This window comes from Pipistrellus kuhlii, unplaced genomic scaffold, assembly GCF_014108245.1.
Source record: "Pipistrellus kuhlii isolate mPipKuh1 unplaced genomic scaffold, mPipKuh1.p scaffold_m20_p_40, whole genome shotgun sequence".
Classification (NCBI taxonomy): domain Eukaryota; kingdom Metazoa; phylum Chordata; class Mammalia; order Chiroptera; family Vespertilionidae; genus Pipistrellus; species Pipistrellus kuhlii.
This window is the reverse complement of record NW_023425541.1, coordinates 654,818-681,548: the sequence shown is the minus strand read 5'-3', so window position 1 is coordinate 681,548 and position 26,731 is coordinate 654,818. Positions and strand designations below refer to the sequence as shown.

The following is a 26,731-nucleotide window of genomic DNA, read 5'->3' as shown; positions in this document are numbered from 1 at the left end:
TCAGTCCATGGGCCCATGATCCCTAACCACAGAACCAAACCGGCTAGGGCTCATGGTCCCCAGGCCTCATTTGTCAAAGCCCATGGTACTCTCCTCTCTCACCTCCATTTCTTCGGTGTATTCTTCTACTTTAGAGTAGTGGAATGACTGGGAGGAAGAGACTGATGACCTGGACAAGTCTCCTGCTCTCCAGTGCTTTTGCTTCTTTGATCCTTTATAGGTTTTCTCTGCCGATCTTTCCCTCAAGTGTCTTGAGTTAGGAGAATCTACTGATTATCTTGATTTACCTTGATCTCTCTCCTTGTGATTTTTACAATGTTCAATATCAAGGCTGAGATCAACAGGATCATCTTTATATTTTCCCTTAGCCTTATTTCATCATTAGCCAACCCATGTTTTCTGAATGTGTTGGGGTAAATGTCTATCCTCCTGTGTACCTATAGGCTTTTCTTGTTCTTAGCTGCCTCCTGCTCAGTTCCTCTCTTTAGGTATTTAGTGAAATGTTCATGCAATGTCATTCCTGAGGACCCAAAGTGATGCTCTTTAACGTGGTGAACAATGGTTATTATGTACTGGGTAAACAATTCCAAGAGGCTCTGCTAAGACTGAGCTGACTATTTGCTGGAAAATGGAACCAAATTCCTGTTTCTTTTCATTGCTATGAACTAGATCCTGACAAAGCTTGCATTCCTGAGACAATATGCCACTGGGTCTTGTAAGGCCCTCATCAAAAGAGTACATCTGGACATTAACTTGGGCCTCTCAAGTAATGGAAAAGGAAGGTTTCCCTGTGGAAAAGTCTCCTTTGGCTCATAACTTCTCCCAGCTCTCCGAGGTCTTTCTTGGGGGAGGTGATTAGCTTTTCTTCTGGACTGCTTTGTAAGCAGTCACTCAAGTTCTTTTCAGGCACAAACCCTCTATGCTCACTTTCTGTTCTCTCGAGCCCTCCCCGATACTCTTCTTTGGATCTCTCTGAGAAAGACTCCTCCAGCTCCTTTGTTTTCCATTGCTTTTCCTTCCCTAAAGGTGCATATACCAGGCCCTGACATTTGTGTGACGTCTCCTCCTGGTTTTTGTTTACTCTTGCTATGACTTTTGACGTAAATTTGGATTAATCATCAAACTCATATTCCTTCCTTCAACTCTGTCCTTATCTTTTTCATTTTATTTTTTAATGTATTCTTATTGATTTCGGAGAGGAAGGGAGAGGGAAAGAGAAATAGAAACATAAATGATGAGAATCATGGATCGGCTGCCTTCTGCATGCCCTCACTGTGAATCAAGCCCACAACCCAGGCATGTGCCCTGACTGAGCCTTGAACACTGATCTTCTGGTTTATAGGTTGATGCTCAACCACTGAGCCATGACGGCTGGGCTATACTATTTTATACACTGAGTGGCCAGATTATTATGATCTCTGAACAAAAAATAATCTGGCCACTCAGTGTATATCATATATAATAAAAGGCTAATATGCAAAGTGACCCCTCGACCAGGAGTTTGACCAGCAGGCAGCCCAGCCAACCACCCATGTTCCCTCTCCTTGCCAGGCTTGCCAAACCCCACCCACGCACAAATTCATGCACTGAACCTCTAATAAATATATATCAGAGGTCCGGTATATATATAATCTGGCCACTCGAGATATATATATATATATATATATATATGTGTGTGTGTGTGTGTGTGTGTGTGTGTGTGTGTGTGTGTATATATATATATATATATATATATATATATATATATATACACACAATATATATCGAGTGGCCAGATTATTATGCATTCAGAGATCATGATAATCTGGCCACTCAGTGTATAAGACACTTGAGCTTATGGATTTTGGCACTTGTGGGGATTCCTGGAAGCAATCTCTTGTGGATACCAAGAGATGAATGTAGTTAAGTTTTGGAGGAATCAAAAGTTATATGTAGATTTTTTACAACATGGGGTGGGGGTGGGTTGGTGTTCCTAACCCCCACATTGTTTAAAGGTGAACTGTATTTCTAAACATTATGAAATGTATTCATAAATTTACCAGTAAAAGATGGTACCTGATTGTTTACTTCTTAATTTTCACTAGAAATTAAGTGATTCTAAAGGTTAAAAATTCTACTATAGGTAATTAAAGGTACTAAAATGATGAGGGAAACAACTTTGTATGATAAGATTTTTTTGTCTTTAAATACTTTTTATTGATTTTAGAGAGAAATGAAGGAAGAGGGAGAGAGAGAGAGAGAAACATTGATAATAAATATCAATCAGCTGCTTCCTGCATGTTCCCTACAGAGGATGGAGCCTGCAACCCAGGCATCTGCCCTGACAGGGATCAAACCATGACCTTTTGGTGCTCAAGACAATGCCCAACGAACTGAGCCATACAAGCCAGGGCAATAAGATGTGTTTTTAGGCTAAGAAAAGATGTGAAGTATGGAGATACATTTTATTAAGCAAATTGAAAATGATTTTGTCCTAAACAAAGTTGGTTATTTATGAATGGGTAAAGAACAAGGGACAAACTAAAATGGGTCCAGAAAGTTATAAAATGTTTATTAAAAAGGAATCTTGAAAAATAAATTTTATGTATGATTAAGCTGAGTAAGATTGAATAAAGTTGTTTAGGGTCTTTAAATAAACTTTTATATCAATAATGTACTTAAATAAAACAAAAACTTAATTCTCTTTCATCTACTAAAAGGACTATTAGTCCTGATAAAATATTCTGAGAAGTTTTCTGCCTAGAAAGCAAAGATTTTGTGTCTTACTATGCTTCACACTGTCTTTATCATGTTTTTGATTGCCTAAAATTGAGACTTCTTACCTCAACTGTGTAACTTTCTCTAATTGCCTATGAAATTGCTGTGACTTGATTAACTGATTAACTGATTAAATTATTAAATGATTAACTATATAAACAGAGTGACCAGATTATTATGATTTCTGAACCCACTATATATATATATACACACACACACACACACACACTAGTGGCCCAGTGCACAAAATTCGTGCATGGGCAAGGTGGTATCCCTCAGCCCGGCCTGCACCCTCTCCAAACTGGGACCCCTTGAAGGATGTTCTACTGCTGCTTTATAGGGATTGGGCCTAAACTGGCAGTCGGATATTCCTCTCACAATCCAGGACTGCTGACTCCTAACTGCTCACCTGCCTGTCTACCTGATTGCCCCTTACCACTCCACCTGCCAGCCTGCTTAACCCCAACTGTCCCCTGCCCCCGCCGCTGGCCTGCTCGCCCCCAAGTGCCCCACCCCGCCAGCCTGATCACCCCCAACTGCCCCCTGTGTCAGTGTGCTCACCCCCAACTTCACCCCCTGCTGGCCTGCTCACCCAAAACTGCCCCCCGCTTCCTGATCACCCCCAACTGACCCCCACTGATAGCCTGCTTACCCCCAACTGGCCCCCCTGCTGGTCTTCTTACCCCCAATTGCCCCTCCCCACTGGCCTGATTACCCCCAACAGCCCTCCCAAATAGCCTGATCACCCATAAGTTCCATCCCATCCTGGCCTGATCACCCAAAACTGCCCTCCCCTCTTGGCCTCAAACCGGCTCTACCTTGGTCCTGCCACCATGGCTTTGTCCAGAAAAATGTCCGGAAGGTCTCCTAGAAGGTCTCCCAGTCTAATTAGCATATTACCCTTTTATTAGTATAGATAGAGGCCTGATGCACGGGTGGAGGCTGGCTGGTTTGCCCTGAAGAGTGTCCTGGATCAGGTTGAGGGTTCCCTTGGGGCATGGGGCAGCCTAGGCAAGGAGCCTGTGGTGGTTTGCAGGCCATCCATGCCCCCATGGGGTGTGTGTTCCTGCTGGGGAGGCATGGCCAGCCTGGGTGAGGGGCTGAGGGCTGTTTTCAATCTGGCCACACCCCCTTCAGGTTAGGGGTCCCTGCTGGGGTAGATGGCCAGCCTGTTGAGGGGCAAATAACTGTTTTCAGGTTGGCCAAGTCCCCCAGCGGGGACCCTCACCCCATGGGGTGTGGCTAACCTGGGTAAGGGGCTGAGGGCCATTTTCAGGATGGCCACACTCACCTGGTGGCCCAGGCCCTCAGCCCCTCCTTGAGTGGAGGCCAGGTGGGAAGTTTGGCTTCCTCTGTTGCCAAGGGCAACTCAAGCCTCCTGCTCACTTCAGCTCCATGGTTGCCACCATCTTTGTTGGGTTAATTTACATACTCAAATAGCGGAGGGATGGTCAATTTGCATGCTTCTCTTTTCTTAATGTAGATTAGAGGCCCAGTGAATGAATTTGTGCATGGGGTGGGGGGGGGCGTGGCCAGCCTGGCCAGGGAGAGGGGACATAAGTGGTTGTCCAGGCTGCCTGCTGGTTGGACTCCTGGTCAAGGGGACAATTTGCATACTAGACTTTTATTATATGAAATATACACTGAGTGGCCAGATTATTATGCATTCAGAGATCATAATAATCAGGTCACTCACTGTACATGCTCAAACATGTTTAAGGATCAGTCCTAAAAGGGCAGTCAAACATCCTTCAAGAGATCTTAGATTGGAGAGGATCCAGGCTGGGCTGAGGGACATAGACACACACCCCCATACACGAATTTCATGCACCTGGCCTAGTATTAAACTATTTCTTCTAATTAATTCCCTTTTAATGTGCACGAATTTCATGCAATGGGTCACTAGTTTATAATACGTAAAATGTAATAAGCTAAGTAGACCAGACAGCTGAATAACCTTTTGAACATCCTTCCAGACAAAGCTACGAGAGTGGGGCCCAAGGAAGAGGCAGTTAGGGGTGATCAAGCAGGCAGGTGAGTGGTTAGGGGTGATCAGGCAGGCAGGCAAGCAGTTAGGGATGATAATGGTAGACAGGCGAGTGGTTAGGATGATGAGGCAGGCAGAGTGGTGTTCTGGGCTGCAAACATTGTACAGCTCCTCCATTGCCTGGAGGCAGGATGCCTTGGGATAGAGGGAGGTACACTGAACAATGGGTTGGTTGGAGTTTAGGGGAAGGTAGAAATTCAAACTCCAGACAAGTGTGCCCAGGCATTGCACCTGTGCCCTGAGTATTTTGGAGAGGGCTAAAATAACTTTTGTAACCTTTGGGTTGTCACTGTAAATGTCCTAACTCCCTCTTGTGGTTTCTGAGTATAAATTTGTTGTAACACCTGTAATCTGCACTGCAGTTTGGCCTTTACCCTGGTAGAATGCTGCAACTGCAGTCACTGGCCAGTTTAATAAAGGCTCACAGATTTTGATCTCTGTCTCTGGTGGTTGTCTCTTGTGGGTCGCCCCATAACAGTGCTTAGGGGTGATCAGGCAGGCAGGCAGGTGAGCAGTTAGGAGTCAGCAGTCCCGGACTGTGAGAGGAATGTCCGACTGTGGGGTTGAACCCAAACCAGCAGTCAGACATCCCCTGAGGGGTCCTGGATTGCAAGAGGGTGCAGGCCAGGCTGAGGGGAGCCCCTCCCCGTATGCACAAATTTCATGCACCGAGCCTCTAGTTAGATTATATATTGGGCCGAATGGACTTCCTAGAGCTCCTTTTTCTTTTGACTTTTCGGCTTATACTTATATCCCACCAAATGGGACATACGTGCAAATGGAGGATAGTTAAGAAACCAAAAGACAATTAGTTGGTTATTATCTGCATGTTTAGTGGGTGGACTGAATGTTACCTGACCAGATATGCTTGTGGCCCAACAGTGGTAATGAAACTAATAACTGGAATTACTACTTTTTGGCATTTTCTTCTGGATTCAATCAGACCACGGAACTCATTTCACAGCAGAGATTAACCACCTACTTGCAGAAATTCTGGGTTAGTCATTAATATTTCATACTCCATACCATCCTTAATCATCAGGGCAAATGAAAATTAAAAGTCTAGACATAACAAGGACTTTAGAAAAGATCTCTCAAGGTACGAAACTTAAATGGCCAGAAGCTTTGCCTTTAGCCCTCATAAAGATCCAAAAAACTTCAAATTGGAGACATGGATTAATCCCATTTGAAATAGCATCTGGACACCTAATACTTATAGGCATGTCTAAACCTTCCATTCCTAGATTAAATGAATTTTGTAGAACCTTGAGTGAAGAATTTGATGCTATGACTAGCTATATACCAAAACTAACTAGTATACTTGAAGCATATTGCCAGTAGGAAAAAGAGTCATGGCCTCCACCAACTGACTTGCCATCCCTTTAAACCATGGATGTACATCAAGGTCTGTAGAAGAAAACACATGCTGTCACCTTACTGGGAAAGACCCTATGAGATACTACTAACATACTACCCTGCCATCAAAATAAAAGAATATGAAAGGTAGAAACCAGACAATCTTATGCCAGTTTACCAAAGGCTGGCCTTGTTAACTAATCAAGGTTGGTTGTTGGTTATATCAACATTTGTTGGTTATATCAACATTTCAATAATGCAAAGAAAAAGCAGAAACTAGTCTTTGTCAATGCCAATGTAAACACCTGGTGGACTAAGTACAGAAGATGGGTGAATGACCAAGTATGGTAAGTACGAAAAGGCAGACATTACTGTGCCTCCTCTTCTGATGAGTTATTTGAGCCTGGGAAAACTCAATAGAAGCTAAAGGACTGTCCCTTACCCAGATAAAGACAATAAATAAAAATGTTTCCATTTACATTAAAAACAAACATGATATTGGATTTTTGCTGGGTGACTGGTTTGATTCCACATGTGGTCTTTTCAAATCTGCTAAGCAAATTGTGACTCTACCATTACACTTTTTGGCACAAGTATCTGCCAAATTGCCAAAAGTTTTGGATGGCTTAAAAGCCACCCTTGTGCAACTTCTTGCAGCAGATCCACTGATTAAGCTGCCTGATACTATAGATTCTATATACTTGGACAAAAAATCTGGACCTACTTTGCCAGGCAACAGAACCAAGCTTTATGGCCGCCATAACCAAACCATAGGATTTCTATTATTCTATTTTGCAATTTGTTCTGAATCACAGGTTGATAGAATCTATGAATACTGACATAAATGCCTAGCCACCATGGCTTAGTGGTTGAGCATTGACTTATGAATCAGGAGATCACGGTTCAATTCCCAGTCAGGGCATATGCCCAGGTTGTGGGATTGGTCCACAGTGTAGGGCCTACAGGAGTAGTAAATGAAGTAGTAAATTAGAAAAGAGGAAATAAAGAGTTGATTACACAGACTTTTTGGCTCTGAGCTGTTTCTATCTCTCTCTTCCTCTTTTTTTCTCTCTGAAATCAATAAAATATATTTAAATAAATACTGGTATAAATAATGAAATACTGGAAATGACAGATTCCACTTGAACCTAGTCTGTAAACCCACACTGGTCCTTTTACTTTATGTGCCAACAAACTATATACTTTTCCCAACTAAATGGGAAAGTGAGATGGACACAGATACTGGATCCTTTTGTCACAAAAGACTTCTCCCTAAATGATAGTATAATTGCAAATTTAGTCTCCCTTGTTCATAAAGCTGTACAACATAAACATGCCAGTAGAGAAATCAGAAAAAAACACACATTTGTGTATCACAGTTCTAAGTTCTTTTCAATATTGAGAGTCTTCCTCAGCTTTGAATATTATGAATTAGAAAAGGCAATAATCAAGTTCTCCATAGTGATTAAACAAGGGTTCAACACCACTGTACAAACTTTAGGGATTCTCTAGTTAGAAGTTAGGAGATTAGCCTCTGTGGTACTTCAAAATTATAGTACCAAAGGGAAAGGGAAGTGGGAGAAGGTAGAAGAAGGTAAAGAAAGGATAAGTGGTGATGGAAGGAGACTTTATTTGGGGTGGTTAACATACAATATAATATACAGATGATCTATTATAGAATTGCACACCTGAAACCTATATAATTTTGTTAACCAATGTCACCTCAATAAATTAAACAAAAACAGCAAAACAAGCCCTGGGCTCAGTTGGTTAGAATGTTGTCCTGATACACAAAATTGTGGGTTTGATCCCCAGTCAGGGCTCATAACAAGAATCACCTAGCATGTGACAGGGGGTAGGGGAGGCTGGGAGAAGGTCAATAAGGGGAAAAGTGGAGATCTATGTACTACTATATGTAATACTTTAAACAATCAATCAATAAATAAATAAATAAATAAGGATCACCTAATGCACATGTGTCAAACACAAGGCCCGCGGGCCAAATCCGTCCCGCCAGGCCTTGCAATGTGGCCTGCACCGCGCTGTCATCACTGCACTCCGCTGCGTTTCCATCACAATGACAGTTTATGACTGTTCAGTAAACCATTCGGCCCGCGATTTAGGCTGGATTTTAGATTTTGGCCCCTTCTCTGATTGAGTTCGACACTCCTAACCTAATGAATGTATAAATAAGTGGAACAACAAATCGATGCTTCACTCTGCCTCCCTTCTGATCTCTCTCTCTCTCAAATCAATAAAAAGAATCATAATGCCTTACATACACTGACTTCCCAACAAGAAGGAGCTTATGCAATCATCATTGGAAAATGTTACTTCCATATAAGCCAAACTGACAAATCATACCTAACTTAAAAGAGGATTAATAATTTCCATCAGATAAATGAAGAAAAGACATTATATTGTACTGACGTATTCCCAGGAATGGGGGACTGCTTCAATGGGGTGTGAGGAAATGTGCTCTGATTTGTTCTTTTCTGTTTGTTCATACTCATTCTAATCTATGTGGTTTTTCTTCTTTCTTTGAAGATCTCTTACACTCAGGTTTTCACCCATTTTCTCTCTCTGCAACTGCCAGCCCAGCTTTTAATATGTGAAATATACAGGGAACTTTCAAAGGATGGAAATGTCAGGCCCAAGACTGGCCACCCCAAAATATCCCACAATGGCATATTGATTATTTTTAATTAAAGTTACTTGACCAGCAGCTAGTATCAGAAGGGCAACCAGACCCTCCTTTGTCTCCTTGAATGAAGAAATAAATCTCCCCTGTGACAGGTGTTTTCCTCATGCCTAAAAGATAACCCTTTTGCTAGAGTAAAACAAATCAGAGCCAAAAAGTCTGTGTAATTTACTACTTTATTTAAATTTCTCATTACTGAATACTCAAACCTTGCTTAGATCCTTTTCCAATGAGCACTAACTTTCTTTTTCCTGTCAATTTCTCACAAATTTATTGTTTGCCTAAAAAGTATGAAAAGGTGCCTGGTTCTGCCATGTCTCTGTATCTTCTTTTATGGTCTGAGCATTGTATTGTGAATCTTTAGGGCATAGATAATAAATTTGTTTTTCTCCTGTTAATTTAGTCTTGTGTCAATTTTATTATTTTATTACTAGTCCAGTCATAAGAACTAAAGAAGGGGGGGAGGGTCCTTGACAGGATAGATTCTTATTTGACATGATAAAGAAATCTGCTTCAGGCATTTCCATTAAGAGTTTCTGGTTATATGGCTCACTTTCTACAATGCTGACCAAACATCACCAAATACAATGCAACAAGACATGACACAAAAGGAACAAAATATGAATTTATTCATGACATCAATAATCCCAATAAAAGTAACCACCAGAGAAAAGAGAGCAAAAAATGATATCGAGTAAACAAAAATGGTACAAGAGAAAATGAAAAAAAAAAATGGGGAGAAAACAAAAAACAAGCAAACCAAAAAATGCAAACAACAAACACCCAGAAAAAAAAAAGGGGGGGGGGGGACATAATCTATAGAAGCAGAACTTATATACAGAAAGTAAAGTTAAGGAATTAGATGAATAGGGGAAGGACCATCGTTCAGTATAGAGGAGGTAGAAAAAGAATGAGTGGATAAGAAGAAAAGATAAATAAATAAATACATAAATAAATAAATAAATAAATAAATAAATAAATAAATAAATTTCTTTATTTACTAGAGGCTCGGTGCATGAATTCATGTATGGGTGGGCTCCCTTGGGGATAAGGCAGAAACCCACAGTCCAACACTGCCTGCCACTCCTGCTTGCCACTCCTGCTTATCCTGGTCTCACTGCACCTGCCATAGACTGGCACACAGTCAGTTGAGCTCACCAGTCATGAGCCCTGCATCTGGTGCCCATCCTTAGGAGCAGAGTATGTGATTGGCCCTCTGGGGATCTGGATCCATCACTCTTTCTTGATGGTTGTCAGGAGCCACCTGTTGGTTGCTTTCATATCATTTCTTTCTTGCAGAGCATATAGGGAGGGGAAGCAGCTACAGTGCCTGAGGCCAACTTTTAGGAGGCCTGCAGTGCTATTGGAATCTTCCTGGAGGAGGCACAGGTTCATCGGTGCCTGGCCTGTTCTCCAGAGATTGAACCTGTAGGACTAGTGAGGGAGTGAGTGGCTGCTGCCCAGCTGGTGGGCTGCTGTGACCAGTCAGTCAGCTGGGCAGCGCTTCCACTGTGGAAGGGCACTGACCACCAGGGGGCAACTCCTGCATTGAGCGTCTGCCCTGTGGTGGTCAGTGGGTATCATAGCAAACAGTCAACAAGTAGTTCAGTCATTCAGTCACTTAGGCTTCTGTATATATCCTAAAGGCCCAGTGCACGAAATTCATGCTTTTTGGGGGGGGGGGGTTGTCTCAGACCAGCCTGAACCCTCTCCAATCTGGGACCCTTTGGGGAATGTCCGACTGCTTGTTTAGGCCCAATCCCTGTAGAATTGGGCCTAAACCGGCAGTCGGACATCCCTCTCACAATCCAGGACTGCTGGTTCCTAACTGCTCACCTGCCTACCTGCCTGATTGCTTCTAACCGCTTCTGCCTGCCAGCCTGATCACCCCCTAACTGCTCTCCTGCTGGCATGATTAACACCTAACTGCTCCCCTACTGGCCCAATCACCCCCAACTACCCTCCTCTGCTGACCTGGTCACCCCCAACTACCCTCCCCTGCAGCCTGATCTCGTCTCCAACTGCCCTCCCCTGAAGACCTGATTGCGCCCCCAACTTCCCTCCTCTGCCAGCCAATTTGGTTCTGATTGGTCAGTTTTTATGCCAGTCGGTGTCAAAATCTCCACGTTCTAGGCAGCCATTGGCTCCTCACAGTTGACACAGATTTGGTTCTGATTGGTCAGTTTCTATGCCAGTCGGCATCTCTGGGCATAACAAATGGGGCCTGATCAGAAAAGCAAAGTTGATCAGCAGCAATGGTGGAGGCCTGAAGAGAAATGGAGGTGCAGTTCCTGGCTAGGTAGGCCTGGAGAGAAAGAGAGAGGCAAGTGCTGATCAACAGCTGCCACAGAGGCTATGGGTCAGACACTGCTTCTCTCTTCAGGCCACTCTCTGGGCCTGATTCGTAGCCCCCTCAGCAATCAGTGCTGGGTCACCGTGCCTGCAACAGCAGCAGTCAGGACTGAATTCCGGTTGGTTGAGCCTCTGGTCATGATGGCCCCAGGATTTTTATATATTAGGATAGATTAGGGTCCCAATGCACAAATTCATGCACTTTGAAAGGAACTGTTGGCCATGAGGCTACAGTGGGGACAGGGGTGGGCCTTGGCTCATCCTCTGTGCCTCTGCCTAGCCCCTCCTGCTGCAGCCCCTGGTCCCCTGTCTGCCAGTAATTCCGCTTCTGCCACTGCCACTGATGGCATCAGCACTGCTTGCACCCGCTAATGGCATGGAGCAATTGGAGCCAACATCAGTAGCAAGTGTGAGTGGGGTAGGTGCCATCAGTAGGTGCGAACAGTGGCTTCTGCCCAGATTGCCCCTCAGGAGCAGGGAAGGTGGAGAAGCCCTTCGATCCAGGCCAGCAGTCACCACTTGCACCCACTGATGGTGCCAAGTGATTTTGGCCAGCTCCGGGTGCCAGCAACAGGTACAAGCAGTGGGTGCAAGCAGCACTGACACCGGCAGCAGGTGCAAGTGCTGGGTGAGGCTGCAGTGTGCAGGAGCAAAGTATTTTCAGTAACCACTGGAGGATCACCCCAATGACAGTGATAAGTGCTCCGCCTTGGTCTGGCACCCCCAGTAACCTGCTCCACCATCCCACCACGGCAGACCCCCTCAATGTTCCACACTTTACTGCCCTCTGCCAACAGCCACCATGGTGGTGAGCACATGTCATAGTGACTGGTTGTTCAGTTGTTTGGTTGTTCTGCTATTCAGTCTATTTGCACATTAAGGTTTTATATTTATATATTTATTCATTTATTTTTGGAAAATGATAATAGAGGAGAGAGAAAATAGGCTTGAGTTTAGTGACTGAAACTACTGAAACAATTAGGAGAAGACGAAAGGAGAAGAAAAACAAAAGCATAAAAAAATTGACTAGCAAAAAAAGACAAAAGGGCCTTAAGGATACATGGACTTGGATCAGAGGAGAGGAAATTAGATGTATAAGTAAGCCAACAGATATTATAATAACAATAACACATTAATAAAACAGATAAAGAAGATTATTTTTTTATTTTTAAATTTAATTTAATTTTATTGTTTAAGGTATTAAAAATAGCAGTACATATGTCTCCTTTTTTTCTGCATTGACCTCCCCCCAGCCTCCTCTACCCCCTGGCACTTGCCCTCACCCCTCTGCCCCCAGTGTCTTGCATCTATTGGTTGTGCTTATATGCATGCATAAAAGTCCTTCAGTTCATCTCTCACCCTCCCCCAACCCTCCTCTACCTTCCTGATGTAGTTTGACAGTCTAAAGAAGATCATTTTTTCATAAGGGGTATAAATAAAAGAAAGAGAAAAACTAAAGCAGGGAGAGGAGAAGAGAAAACAATATGAAAAAGGCAGAAGTGAGTAAGAAAATGGTGGACAAAAGATAAAATAAAAATGAAAACTAAAAATAGAATGCAGAGAAAATAATACAAAAAATTTGAAACAAAAAAAGTAAGGATAAAAACATTTTAATAAAAAAAAAGTGTTTGGAGAACCAACATGGCGTCCTAGGTAAGCATGTAAACTGCTACCTCACAACAATTTCAAAACAACAACTAAAAGAACAGACATCATCCAAAACCACAGGAAAGCTGGTGGAGTGGAAATTCTACAAACAGAAAGAAGGAGAGAGGCTAACGGATCAGGGGAGCTGCAAAGCATCATGCAGAGAGGAAACGCGGCCAAGTGCCAGGCTGGCGGGAGGGGAAAGGAAGCCCCCGACTGCACTCAACCCCAGTTCCAACTGCACTGAACCCCAGCCCTGGTTGAAACCCCATGAACCCAGGCTCATACGGGTGAAATCTGGACTGTAGAGAAGGGCACATGGAGACTCGGAGACTGGGGGAGCCAGGATACGCAGTTGGCAGGCTCTATAGGTGCTCATGCACAAGTGAGTGTGTACACAGAGGTCTGACTGCTGAGGTTGCCACAGCCTCTCCATAGCTGAAGGAGCCAGAAGTTCTTGACTGCACTGAATTCCAGTTCTGACTGCATTGGGATTAAAAATATTATACAGAGACCCAATCCAGTTTCGGACAAGCCACTGGGGCACTCATGCTTATGCAGGTGGAATCTGGACTGTCGGGCAGAAACTCAGGGGATCCGTGGATGCCAGAGGACTGAGGCATGAGCACAGGGCTGGGCTGACGGGAAGCCAAGATTGTCAACTCAGCCCTGAGACTCCGCCCCATACAAGCTAGCACAGAGGCTATTGCAATTTTACAAGTCTGATCCTATAAGACTGTCTTCAATACAGAAGCTATCCCAGAGTAGACACAGCTGATACTCACATCCAATTGGCCTGGAGGTCAATTCCTCCCAGGGATACGAACAACAATCAAGACTTAGCTACAACAAGGCTGTACATGCAGTTCACAAAGGGGAGCACCAAGAGTGTCTACTTCAGGTAACTGGGGAGGTTGACCCACTGGACCATATAGGACACCAAGCACAAAAAGCCACCCTACCAACTCAGGGAAGCAGCAAAAATGAGGAGAAAGGAAACAGATCTCAAATGGAAGAAATGTAGGAGAACAAATGACTGGATATAGAGTTCAAAACCACGGTTATAAAGTTCTTCAAGAATTTCCTAGAAAGTGCCGATAAATTTACTGAGACCCTTGAAGATATGAAAAAAGAAACAACTAGAAATTAAACATACACTGACTAAAATAAAAAATACTATACAGAGACCCAATAGCAGACTAGAGGAATGCAAGAATCAAGTAAAAGATTTGGAATACAAAGAGAAAAAGGACACTCCTCTGGAGAAGCAAGAAGAGAAGAGAATCCAGAAGGTTGAAGATAATGTAAGGAGCCTCTGGGACAACTTCAAGCATACCAACATAAGAATTATGGAGGTGCCAGAAGAAGAGAGAGAGCAAGATACTGAAAACCTATTTGAAGAAATAATGACAGAAAACTTCTCCCACCTGGTGAAAGAAATAGCTTACAAGTCCAGGAAGTGCACAGAACCCCAAACAAAAGGAATCCAAAGAGGACCACACCAAGACACATGATAATTAAAATGCCAAGGGCAAAAGACAAAGAGAGAATATTACAAGAAGCAAGAGAAAAACAGTTAGTCACCTATAAGGTAGAACCCATACAATTATAAGCTGATTTCTCAATAGAAACTATGCAGGCCAGATGGGAGTGGTAAGAAATATTCAAAGTGATGAATAGCAAGAACCAACAACAAAGATTACTCTATTAGCGAAGTTATCATTGAGAATTGAAGGGCACAAAGGATAACAAGGAGACATAACCTAACCTCACATCACCCTGTTTGGCTCCAGAGAATGGCTGGTTAGCCAGTGATGGGTAAGATTCGTCAGGGAAGGAACAACCTAAGACAGTCACAGTCAAAGAGGGTCCATCAGGAGAAAACTTGGGGGTCAACTGAGGTGTGGCACAGACCCTCACGCTCAAAACTTTGCAGGGGTCTGAAACCTCACACCTGCTGAGAGAGTCTCCTGCCCCCATGGCTGCTTACCTTCCCATGCCCAGCTCAAATCAGGACCTGGGTAAAAGACAGAGACTTGGCTGACAGCAGCTGCCCTTGCACTACAATAAGACTTGTTTGAGTAGTCTTTGAACATGGTGTGGGGAAGTGGGTTTTTGATATCTAAATCCAGCCTACCACCAGGAATGCTCAGGGCCTACTCAAGAAGGCAAATAATCCTTTCCCCTAATATTTACATGGTAAAATAGGATTGTTTTAGAGCAATAAATTTGATAGTTAAATAGTGGACAAATATTCAGGCTAATTTAAATTAGCTAATTGAAATAAGAGAATATCCTAGAAAAACTAATTGCACATGACAAAAAAGCTGTTCCTAAAGTGTTAACTAAAATTTTTATTGGTAGTTCATCTAAGGATAAAATCTTACAACAGGAAATGAACCTAAACCAGTCATATTATAGTGCAAAAAATTAAAATTTGAAAGCTATTAAGACTGCATTATAAAATTTCCAAAAGCCTCCTAATATTTAAATCAAAAAAGGGGAAAAGTAGAAGAATATCATGTAAGGAAAAATATACTGAAAGTAAATTACAGCTAGAAAATTTGTACTTTAGAAAATTAATTGTAATGCTATTAGCAAGACACCCATGAAAACACACATGGTGTCAAAACAAGCCAGAGGAAAATCATTTGGGCAAAAAATGAAAAAGGATCCCAAGTCAAATTGATAGAAAATATTCCTTTATTAACTTTTGGTCGAGAATATGTTTGTATATTTTCAGAAAACAACTCTGAGACCATGTGGATTCTGGTAAACAGAGAGGAATTGACAGGACTACTCCAACCATGAAAGCAGAAGAGAAGCAGTCCAGAGATGGAAGTCACTGATGACGCCTCACCATAATAGCAGTCAGCAGCTGTATATCATTGCAGGTTGCCAAGGACCAAATCAGAGAGGTTTGGACCTGCATTACCACCATTTGCCCATCACCCAGAACTGAGAAATCATTGAAGACATGTACACATAAGGAACTGTTTGTCATTGAAACTGGATCTCAAAAGAACTGGTGGAGACAATCTCTTCAATAGATGGTGTTGCGAAAATTGCACAGTTATATGCAAAAAATTGAAACTAGATCACCAACTTACATCATACACAAAAATAAACTCAAAATGCATACAGGACTTAAACATAAGACGGGAAACCATAAAAATACTAGAGGCATCCACAGGCAGCAAAATCTCAGACATATGCCAAAAGAACTTTTTCACTGATACTGCCCCTAGGGCAATGCAAACTAAAGAGAAAATAAACAAATGGAACTACTTCAAAATAAAAAGCTTTTTCACAGCAAAAGAAACAATCAACAAAACAACAAGAAAGCCTCCTGTATGGGAGAACATATTTGCAAATGTTATCACTGATAAAAGTTTAATCTCCAACATCTGCAGGCAGCTTATACAACTTAATAAAAGGAAGATAAATGATCCAATTAAAAGATGGGCAATGGACCTAAATAGAATCTTTTCAAAAGAAGACAGAAGGAAGGCCAAGAGGCACATGAAAACATGCTCAAAATCACTAATTATCTGAGAGATGCTAATCAAAACGACAATGTGTACCATCTCACACCTGTCAAAATGGCTAACATCAACAAATCAACAAACGAGGGAGGATGCAGAGAAAAAGGAACCCTCGTGCACTGCTGGTGGGAATGCAGACTGGTGCAACCACTGTGGAGAACAGTATGGAACTTCCTCAAAAATCTAAAAATGGAACTCCTATTTGAACCAGTAATCCCACTCCCTAGGCATATATCCCAAGAAACTAGAAACAACAATCAGAAAGGATATATGCATCCCTATGTTCATAGCAGCACAATTTACAATAGCTAGGATTTGGACACAGCCTAGGTGCCCATCAGCTGATGATTGGATCCGAAAACTATGGTACATCTACACAATGGAATACTATGCTGCCATAAAAAAGAAGGAATTCTTATCATTTGCTGCAACCTGGATGGAATTGGAGAACATCATGCTGAGTGAAATAAGCCAATCAATGAAAGAGAAACACCACATGACCTCAGTCATTTATGGAAAATAAAGAACATTATAAACTGATGAACAAAAAAATAGATACAGAGACAGTAAAGCAACAAGCAGACTGTCAAATTACAGCAGGTAGGGTAGGGAGATATTGGGGAGATAAGAGATCAACCGAAGGACTTGTATGCATGCATATAAGTACAACCAATGGACACAAAACTCTGGGGAGGGAGGGCATGTATGGGAGTGGAGGGGCAATGGTAAGATATATACACATATAATAATTAAAAAAAAAAAAGAATTGGTAGTCCAGAAAGAAGCTCACTATAGACTGATGCATATGCTTTTCAGGATAACGATTATTGCTTGTCTCATTTTTGATTCTTATAAGTATATTTCCAGTGAGATATGATCTCACTCATCTAGGGGAAATGGTGAACAACATAGACTGATAAACAAGAACAGACCCAGAGATAAGGAGCCATGCGACAGATTGTTGGACCTCAAAGGGAGGGTGGGGATAAAAGGGAGAGATCAACCAAAGGACCTATGTGCACACATATGAGCCTAACCAATGGTCAAGGACAATAGGGGATGGGGGATTGGAATGGGAGATTGAGGTCAAATATGTGATACCTTAATCAATAAAGAAATTAATTAAATAAAATAATAATAATAAAAAAAGAGAATTGAAGGGCAGATAAAGAGCTTCACAGATAAGAAAAAGCTAAAGGAGTTCATCACCACCAACCCATTATTACATGAAATGCTGAAAGGTATTCTTTATGAATAGGAAGAAGAAAAAAGTAAAGATAAAATTTATATACGAACAAATACATATATATCAAAAGTGAACCCAAAAATCAAGTGAATTAAAAATCTGATGAACAGAATGAACTCGTGAATATAACAGAATCAGGGGCAAAGAAAGGGAGTGTATTGATAATTATCAGGGGGAAAAGGGTGTGGGGGTGCAGGAAGAGACTGGACCAAAATGGTAAACCTACGGATGAGGACAATGGAGGGGGGAGGTAACGGCAGAGGCTGGGTTGGGAACCAGGTGGAAGGGAGCTATTGGGGAACAAGAAAAACAATTATAATAATCTGAGCAATAAAGATTTATTAAATTTTTTTAAAAAAAGAAGTGTTGTTTGCTTCAGCTGAGTTTTATTGTCCCATGTGGGCTTGTTTAAGATTCCACTCTTCTGTTCTGTCTGCCACTTCTTAGTTTCCTGTTAGGTAGTCAACACCATGTTGAAGTTTCAAGTGATCCACCACTCCTCTGTTTGTCTCCACAGGCCTTGTCTGCAAGCAGGTAAAACCAATTTGGCTGCTTTGCCAGTCTACCTGCTTTCAATCTTAATAACTCTAGCATTGGTTTCTGACAGGGCTTTAGGTGGAGGTGCTACTGTATCCTTTTCCAGAACTGAGTGGCCCTTCTTCAACTCAGTCCCTAAGGGCTCTTTGAGGCTATCCAGAGTCTTTGTTTCCTTTGTAAACCTTAAGGTGTAAGCTGGGTGTGGTTGTATTAGCTTTCTTGAGGTTGCTGGGAGGAGCTGGATATTGAGGAGAAAAATGGCTGCTTAGGTTTGAATGGTCACAATTGTCTCAGCACAGGATTTCTGGTCACCTCTCCCTGCCTTGTTCTACTCCACAAACTCTCCCAAGACTGCACAAATATATACCTCTACCTGCATTTCAGCCTCATGTGAATGTTTGTAATTGAAAGGTCCTATGAAATGGGTTTAGTGAATAAGAGCATAGACAGAACAGAGACAAAACCACCATGCAACTGTGAGTTGCTCTCACCACCTGCACCATGCAGCTCAGATAGCTCTTCAGGCCAACTTTCTGGGTGTAATCTCTCATGGCTGGGGACTTAGATATAGGTTCCTGTGCCACTAGCAGCCCTGTGGAATTCCTTTCCATAGTTGGATGTTATGCCTCTCCCCAAGGGATGTGGACATGGTGCAGTGCAGCTTCAACCTGACCCTCTCAACCTGGTAGTTTGGATGTCTACCTCAAGCCCAGATCTCTTAACCTACCATTCTCCAGGTGTCCCCTGCTTTTTCCAGCTGCAAATTTTCTCACCAGCTGTGTCTAATTTGCCATTTTTAGGTGGATGCTATCCTATTTAACTACTACTTCTATCTGCTCCAGAACAAGACACAAGACATGTCTGCCTATTCAGTCGACATTTTTCCTCTCCCAAAGGTGAATTAGAGAACATATTTTCTTGATAAAAACTCTGCAAAATGGGAATAGAGGGATCATAATTGAACATAACAAAAGCCACATATGACAAACCTATAGACAACATTATGAATGGGGGAAAAAACTTAAGCTATTTCCCCTAATAACAGGAATAAAACAAGTTTGCCTTCTTCCAAAACATAATATTGGAAGTCTTAGCCATAGCAATCAGAGAAGAAGAAGAAGAAATGAAAGTGACTCAAATTGGAAAGAAGGAAGTAAAACACTCACAAATACCAGATGAAATGATACAATAATGGAAAACCCTAAAGATTCCTTCAGGAATTCAGAAAATGGTGGAAGAATAGACAGACATGTTCTGAACCTTGTCCCAGAGTGGAAAGAAAGAGCAGCTGAGGTTTTTTTGAGGAGTGTTTGTTGGCAAGTTAGGGGACAGCAAGACTCCAGCAGAAGGTGGGCAACTACTAGATAGGGTTCCCTTGACCGGGCAGACCCCACTGCTGCTGGGTCCCCTCCCAGAGCTACAAGGTCAGACACGGAGATGCCATCTTGAGGAAGAGAGTGGATCTTATTGGAAGCCTGAAAAGCTACTGCTGCAGCAGCTGCCAAACAGCTGTGAGCCCCAGAGCATCAGTCTACAATTGGCACAAACATGCAGATTCGGGTGAGCTGTGCACTCCACCATGTAAGGGTCAGATTTTTCGTGGGATAAGAGGAAGAGAGAAAGAACTACATAACCAGACATCCGGAGAAGAGACACCATGGGGAGACAAATAAACAGCTCGCATATGAAAGAAAATCAGGCATCACCAGAAAAGGAAGTAAATGATATAGAGGCAAGAAAACTATAAGAGAAAGAATTCAGAGAAATAGTGATAAGGTGGCTGAAAAGAATGAAAGACAAATTTGACAATATGAGTAAGAACCAAGATGAAATGGAGAAGAAACCAAGAAGAAATGAAAAATGACATCTCTGCTTTAAAGAACTCAATATAAAGCTTCAGTAGTAGACTAGAAGAAGCAGAGGACTGCATCGTGGAGATAGAAGACAAGATGGAAAAAAATACACAACTAGAGCAGCTTCTAGAAAAAATATATAAAAAGCAGGAGAGTCTAAGGGAACTTTGGGACAACATGAAAAAAAAAACAACATATGCATAATAGGAGTTCCAGATGGAGAGTAAATTGAGTCAGGAATAAAAAACCTGTTTGAAGAAATAATGACAGAAAACTTCCCTGATATAGGGAAGAAAAAACCCACACAAATCTAAGAAGCTCACAGAGTCCCAAGCAAAATGAACCCCAAAGACCAAAACCAAGGCACATTATAATTAAGTGGGAAAACACCAACAACAAAGTAAGAATCTTAAAATTGGCCAGAGACAGAAAGTTAAATACAAAGGAACCCCCATCAGACTAGCAACTGATTTCTCAAAAAAAAACTCATCAGGCCAGAAGGGAATGAAATGAAATATACAAAATCATGCAAAGTAAGGGTCTGTTTCCAAGAATACTGTACCCAGCAAGGCTATCATTCAAAATTGAAGGTGAAATCAGGAGATTCACATACAAAAAAGGAGTAAGGGAATTTATTACCTCCAAACCAGCAATGCAAGAAATGCTAAAGGGTCGGGGGGAGAAAAAAAAGCAATAGGAAGTGAAGAAAGAACACAGGGATAAAGAATAAAAATGGCGACATATAAAGGCCTATTAATAATATCTTTAAATGTAAATAGATTAAAGGCTGCACTCAAAAGACATAGGGCAATGGATAGGATAAGAAATCAAGACTAATATATCTGCTGTCTACAAGAAACCCACCTCAGAAAAAATGACCCACACAGACTGAGGGTGAAGGAAGGGATGGGAAATGGTTTTCCAGGTGAATGCAAATGGAAAAAAAAAAAGCTGGGGTAGAAATACTTATATCTGACAAATTAGATCTCAAAGTGAAGGACATAACAAGACATAAGGAAGGCCACTTCATAATACTAAAGGGAGCAATCCTACAGGAAGAAATAACTCTGGTAAACATATATGCACCCAATACAGGAGCACTCACATACATAAAAAAAAAACTTCTGAAGGATATAAAGGGAGAAATTAACAGCAATAAAATCATAGTAGGAGATATTAATACCTCACTATCAACATTGAACAAATCCTCTAAACAAAAAATCAGCAAGGAAACATCAATCCTAAATGACTCACTAGACCAGATGGAATTGATTGACATCTTCAGAACACTTCACCACAAAGACACGGAATATACATTCATCTCAAGTGCACATGGATCATTTTCAAAGACAGACCATATGTTGGAACATAGGCAAAGTCTATTCAAATTCAAGAAGATAAAAAATCATCTCAAGCATCTTCTCAGATCACAGTGGTATAAAACTGGAAAACAACTACAATAAAAACAATCCAAAAAAATTAAACACATGGAGACTAAACAGCATGCAATTAAACAATGCCTGGGTTACCAGAGAGATCAAGGAAGAAGTAAAAAACATCATGGCAACAAACGACAATGAAAACACAACAATCCAAAATCTATGGGACAAAGTGAAAGCAGTCTTGAGAGGGAAGTTCATAGCTCTACAAGCCTACTGCAAAAAAACAACAACAAAAAACAAAAAACAAACAAAAAAAAAACAAGAAAAAATGGTAATAAGTTACTTAACCCTACAACTCAAAGCATTAGAAAGAGAGCAACAAAAAACCATATTGTAAGCAGAAGGAAGGAAATAATAAAGATCAGAGTAGAGATAAATAATGTAGAGACCAAAGAAACAATACAAAAGATCAACAAAACCAAGAGCTGGTTATTTAAAATGATAAACAAGATTGATAAAACATCTAGCCGGCTTACCAAGAAGCAGAGAGAGAGGACCCAAATAAAATTAGAAATGAAAGAGGTGAAATAAGACCAGACTCTGCCAAAATACAAAGCATTGTTAAAAAATATTATGAACAACTCTGTTCCAACATACTGGACACCCTGGAGGAAATGGACATATTCCTAGAAAAATATAACCTTCCAAAATTCAATCAGGAAGAATCCAAACAGCTCAATAGGACAGTAACTATGAAAGAAAGTGAAGCAGTCATCAAAAAGTTGCCTGAAAACAAAAGCCTTTGGTCAGAGTGCTTCACAGGGGAGTTTTACCAAGCTTTCAAGGAACAACTAAATCCTATCCTCTTCAGACTATTGCAAAAAATTCAAGAGGAAGGAACACTTCCAAGCTCCTTCTATGAAGCCAGCATCACACTAATACCAAAACCAGATAAAGAAAACATAATGAAAAAGAATGACAGACTGGTTTTGGGTCCTCCCTCTTTGCTTCTTGGTGAGCCTGGCTAGAGATTCATCAATCCTCTATATCCTTTCAAAAAACCAGCTCTTGATTTTTTAAATCTTTTTTATTGTTTTTTTTTTTTAAATCAATCTTTATTGTTCAAATTGTTACAAAGGTTCCTCATTTCTTCCCCCCTCCACCAGGTTCCCATCCCACCCTCCGCCCCCTCCCCATCCCCCATTGTCCTCATCCATAGGTGCAGTTTATGTTCAGTCTCTTCCTCCCTCCCTTTCCCCGATAGTAAATCCCTTTTCAGATAGTAAATCAGTTACTTAGCATTTTCTCATATCAATAATACCACCACATGCCCAATGATACATTTCACACAAAAGACATTTCCAAATAGGTCAACCAGCCTCATCCAGGCCCCACCCAAGGCACTCACAGATCAACACCCCAGCCCTATACAAACTCAACACATCCAGATCTAAGCCTTCATCACTTGATTCAGCAGACCCACAAGTTCCCACAAAAGTTTCCAGCCATGTCTGACAGGCAGCCGTGGGGCAGGGGCAGGCAAAGAGCGAGCTGTTTCGGGCCTGGCTGTTCCGGGCCTGGCCTCTGTTGCTCTGGTTCGTTCCACAACCAGCTGCTCCGGGTCTGGTCACCGCCGCTCCCGATCTAGTTGCTCTGGACCTGGCTGCTGCTGCTCCGGGCCTGGCAGCACCCAACCTGGCTGCTCCAGGCCTGGCCGCTCCCAGCCTGGCAGCCACTGCTCCGGGCCTGGCCGCACCAGACCCGGCTGCTCTGGGCCTGGCCGCTCCCAGCCTGGCAGCCGCTGCTCCGGGCCTGGCTGCACCAGACCCGGCTGCTCTGGGCCCGGCTGCCCAGGCCCGGCCTCTCCGAGTCTGGCCGCTCCCAGCCTGGATGCTTCAGGCTTGGCTACTGCTGTTCTGGACCTGGCTGCTCCCAACCCGGCTGCTCTGGGCCCGGCTTCTTCGGGCCCGGCCACTCCGGGTCTGGGTGTTCCTAGACTGGCCTCCCTGGGCTTGGCTGCCTCCTCCTCAGGCCTGGCTGCCACTGCCCCAGGTCTGGCTGCTCCAGTGCTGGCTGTTGTTGCTCTGGTTCTGGCAGCTGCTGCTCTGGGGCCTGGCCGTTGCTGCTCCGGGCCCAGTTGCCATTGCTTTGTGCCTGGGCACTCTAGGCCTGGCCGCCACTGTTCCAACATTCTGTCCTTTTTTTTTTTTTTTTTTTTTTTTTTAAACGCATTTATGTTGCAATGTTGGCTGGTGAGTTGAGTTCTGACTTAGTCTTTGAATTTTCAAGATCTTCTTTGTATTCTTTCTTAAGTAATTTTACTATCTTTTGCTCTCACTTGATGTCTTCACATTGAGAACTTTGGTTTCTTCCTCCTGTCCTGGGAGCTCAGCAGGTTGACCTGTGGCACCCCTTTGTTCTCCGCGGGCTCCCGTGCTGCTCCAGCCTGGTGCCGGGGTCGGCGCTGCCCAGGATGCAGCCCCCGGCCTTGGCTCTGTTGCCCGCGCTCAGAGGTCGATGGCTCAGGGGCAACCCCCCCACCTGGAGGCCCCGTGGCCCTGCTCCCTGCCTGCGCCCGGCTGGCTGGTGTCTGGCAGGGGCTCCTGCTCCCTGTCACATTCCTCCAGTCTGGAGCTTTTTTTTTTCTCCTTCCCGCTAGGCGAGTCCAGGATCAGAGTCAACAGACTGTCCTCTGCGTGCGGTGCGCGGGACTCTGGGGGCTCTGCTTTTTGCCACTCCCCTGGGATTCCGCCTCACAGCCCCGTCTCCCCCTGCCCGAGCCTGGGTCCACAGGGTCTGGTCCAAGGCTGGGGTTCAGAGCAGTCCGGACTGAGGCACAGCGCCGCAGGAGGCTTTGTTTCTTCACGTTAGGGTAATCCAGCATCAAAGTCAACATTCAGTCCTCTGTGCACAATGTGCGCGCGACTCCGGGGGCCCTGCTTTTCGCTGCTTGCTTGGGATTCCGCCTCACAGCCCCGTCTCCCCCTGCCGGAGCCTGGGTCCCCAGGGTCTGGCTCATAACTGGGGGTCAGCGCTGCTGGTTCGGGGGTTTAGCCCAGGCTGGGGGTTTTATTTCCTTCCCGCTAGGGAACGCCAGGCAGCACCCAGCCCTCTCCTCCTCTCTGGTTGCGACCTCTCCGTGCGCGAACGCGCGTGCGTGCGAGCTCGCAGCATGTCTCCGTACCTTAGGCTTTTTTTCAGCTCCTCTGATTTTCCTTCTGGTTTTCTCTTTCCTTCTTGTTGTAGAATTTTCAGTCAGTCGACTACCTGTAGCTCTGGGCGATGTCCACTCTACATTTTAGTTGTATTCCATTGAAATTGTTGTGTGCTGCTGCGGTTAGGTGTCTACCCGAGCAGCCATCTTGGATCCTCTATTTTATTGTTTTTTTTTAATCACTATGTTGTTTATCTCCACTTTGATCTTTATTACTTCCTTTTGCTTACAACGTGGTTTTCTTGTTGCTCTCTTTCTAATGCTTTGAGTTGTAGGGTTAAGTAACTTATTACCATTTTTTCTTGTGTTTTTTTTTTGTTTGTTTGTTTGTTTGTTTGTTTTTGCAGTAGGCTTGTAGAGCTATGGACTTCCCTCTCAAGACTGCTTTCACTTTGTCCCATAGATTTTGGATTGTTGTGTTTTCATTGTCGTTTGTTGCCATGATGTTTTTTACTTCTTCCTTGATCTCTCTGGTAACCCAGGCATTGTTTAATTGTATGCTGTTTAGTCTCCATGTGTTTAATTTTTTTGGATTGTTTTTATTGTAGTTGTTTTTCAGTTTTATACCACTGTGATCTGAGAAGATGCTTGAGATGATTTTTTATCTTCTTGAATTTGAATAGACTTTGCCTATGTTCCAACATATGGTCTGTCTTTGAAAATGATCCATGTGCACTTGAGAAGAATGTATATTCCGTGTCTTTGTGGTGAAGTGTTCTGAAGATGTCAATCAATTCCATCTGGTCTAGTGAGTCATTTAGGATTGATGTTTCCTTGCTGATTTTTTGTTTAGAGGATTTGTTCAATGTTGATAGTGAGGTATTAATATCTCCTACTATGATTTTATTGCTGTTAATTTCTCCCTTTATATCCTTCAGAAGTTTTTTTTTTATGTATGTGAGTGCTCCTGTATTGGGTGCATATATGTTTACCAGAGTTATTTCTTCCTGTAGGATTGCTCCCTTTAGTATTATGAAGTGGCCTTCCTTATGTCTTGTTATGTCCTTCACTTTGAGATCTAATTTGTCAGATATAAGTATTTCTACCCCAGCTTTTTTTTTTTCCATTTGCATTCACCTGGAAAACCATTTCCCATCCCTTCCTTCACCCTCAGTCTGTGTGGGTCATTTTTTCTGAGGTGGGTTTCTTGTAGACAGCAGATATATTAGTCTTGATTTCTTATCCTATCCATTGCCCTATGTCTTTTGAGTGCAACCTTTAATCTGTTTACATTTAAAGATATTATTGATAGGCCCATATATGTCGCCATTTTTATCCTTTATCCCTGTGTTCTTTTTTCACTTCCTATTGGGTTTTTTTTTTTTTTTTTTTTTTTTTTTTTTTTTTTTTTTTTTTTTTTTTTTTTGCCGACCCTTTAGCATTTCTTGCATTGCTGGTTTGGAGGTAAATTCCCTTACTTCTTTTTTGTATGTGAGTTTCCTGATTTCACCTTCAATTTTGAATGATAGCCTTGCTGGGTACGGTATTCTTGGAAACAGACCCTTACTTTGCATGATTTTGTATATTTCATTTCATTCCCTTCTGGCCTGATGAGTTTTTGTTGAGAAATCAGTTGCTAGTCTGATGGGGGTTCCTTTGTATTTAACTTTCTGTCTCTGGCCAATTTTAAGATTCTTACCTTGTTGTTGGTGTTTACCAATTTAATTATAATGTGGTCTTTTGGGGTTCATTTTGCTTGGGACTCTGTCAGCTTCTTAGATTTGTGTGGGTATTTTCTTCCCTATATCAGGGAAATTTTCTGTCATTATTTATTCAAACAGGTTTTCTATTCCTTGCTCAGTTTCCTTTCATTCCTGAACCCCTATTATGCAGATGTTGTTTTGTTTCGTGTTGTTCCAAATTTCCCATAGGCTCTCTTCTTGCTTTTTAATTTTTTTTTTCTAGAAGCTGCTCTAGTTGGATATCTTTCTTCACCTTATCTTCTAGCTCAATGATGCGGTCCTCTGCTTCTTCTAGTCTACTCTGGATGCTCTGTATTGAGTTCTCTTTTGCAGAAATGTCATTTTTCATTTCATCTTGGTCCTTCTTTATTTCATCTTGGTTCTTACTTATATTGTTAAATTTGTCTTCCAT

The 26,731-nt window shown here is 42.4% G+C and overlaps 1 pseudogene; it reads right to left on the bottom strand.

Moving 5' to 3' along the window:
* On the bottom strand, positions 1-26,731 carry LOC118704095 (annotated as a pseudogene).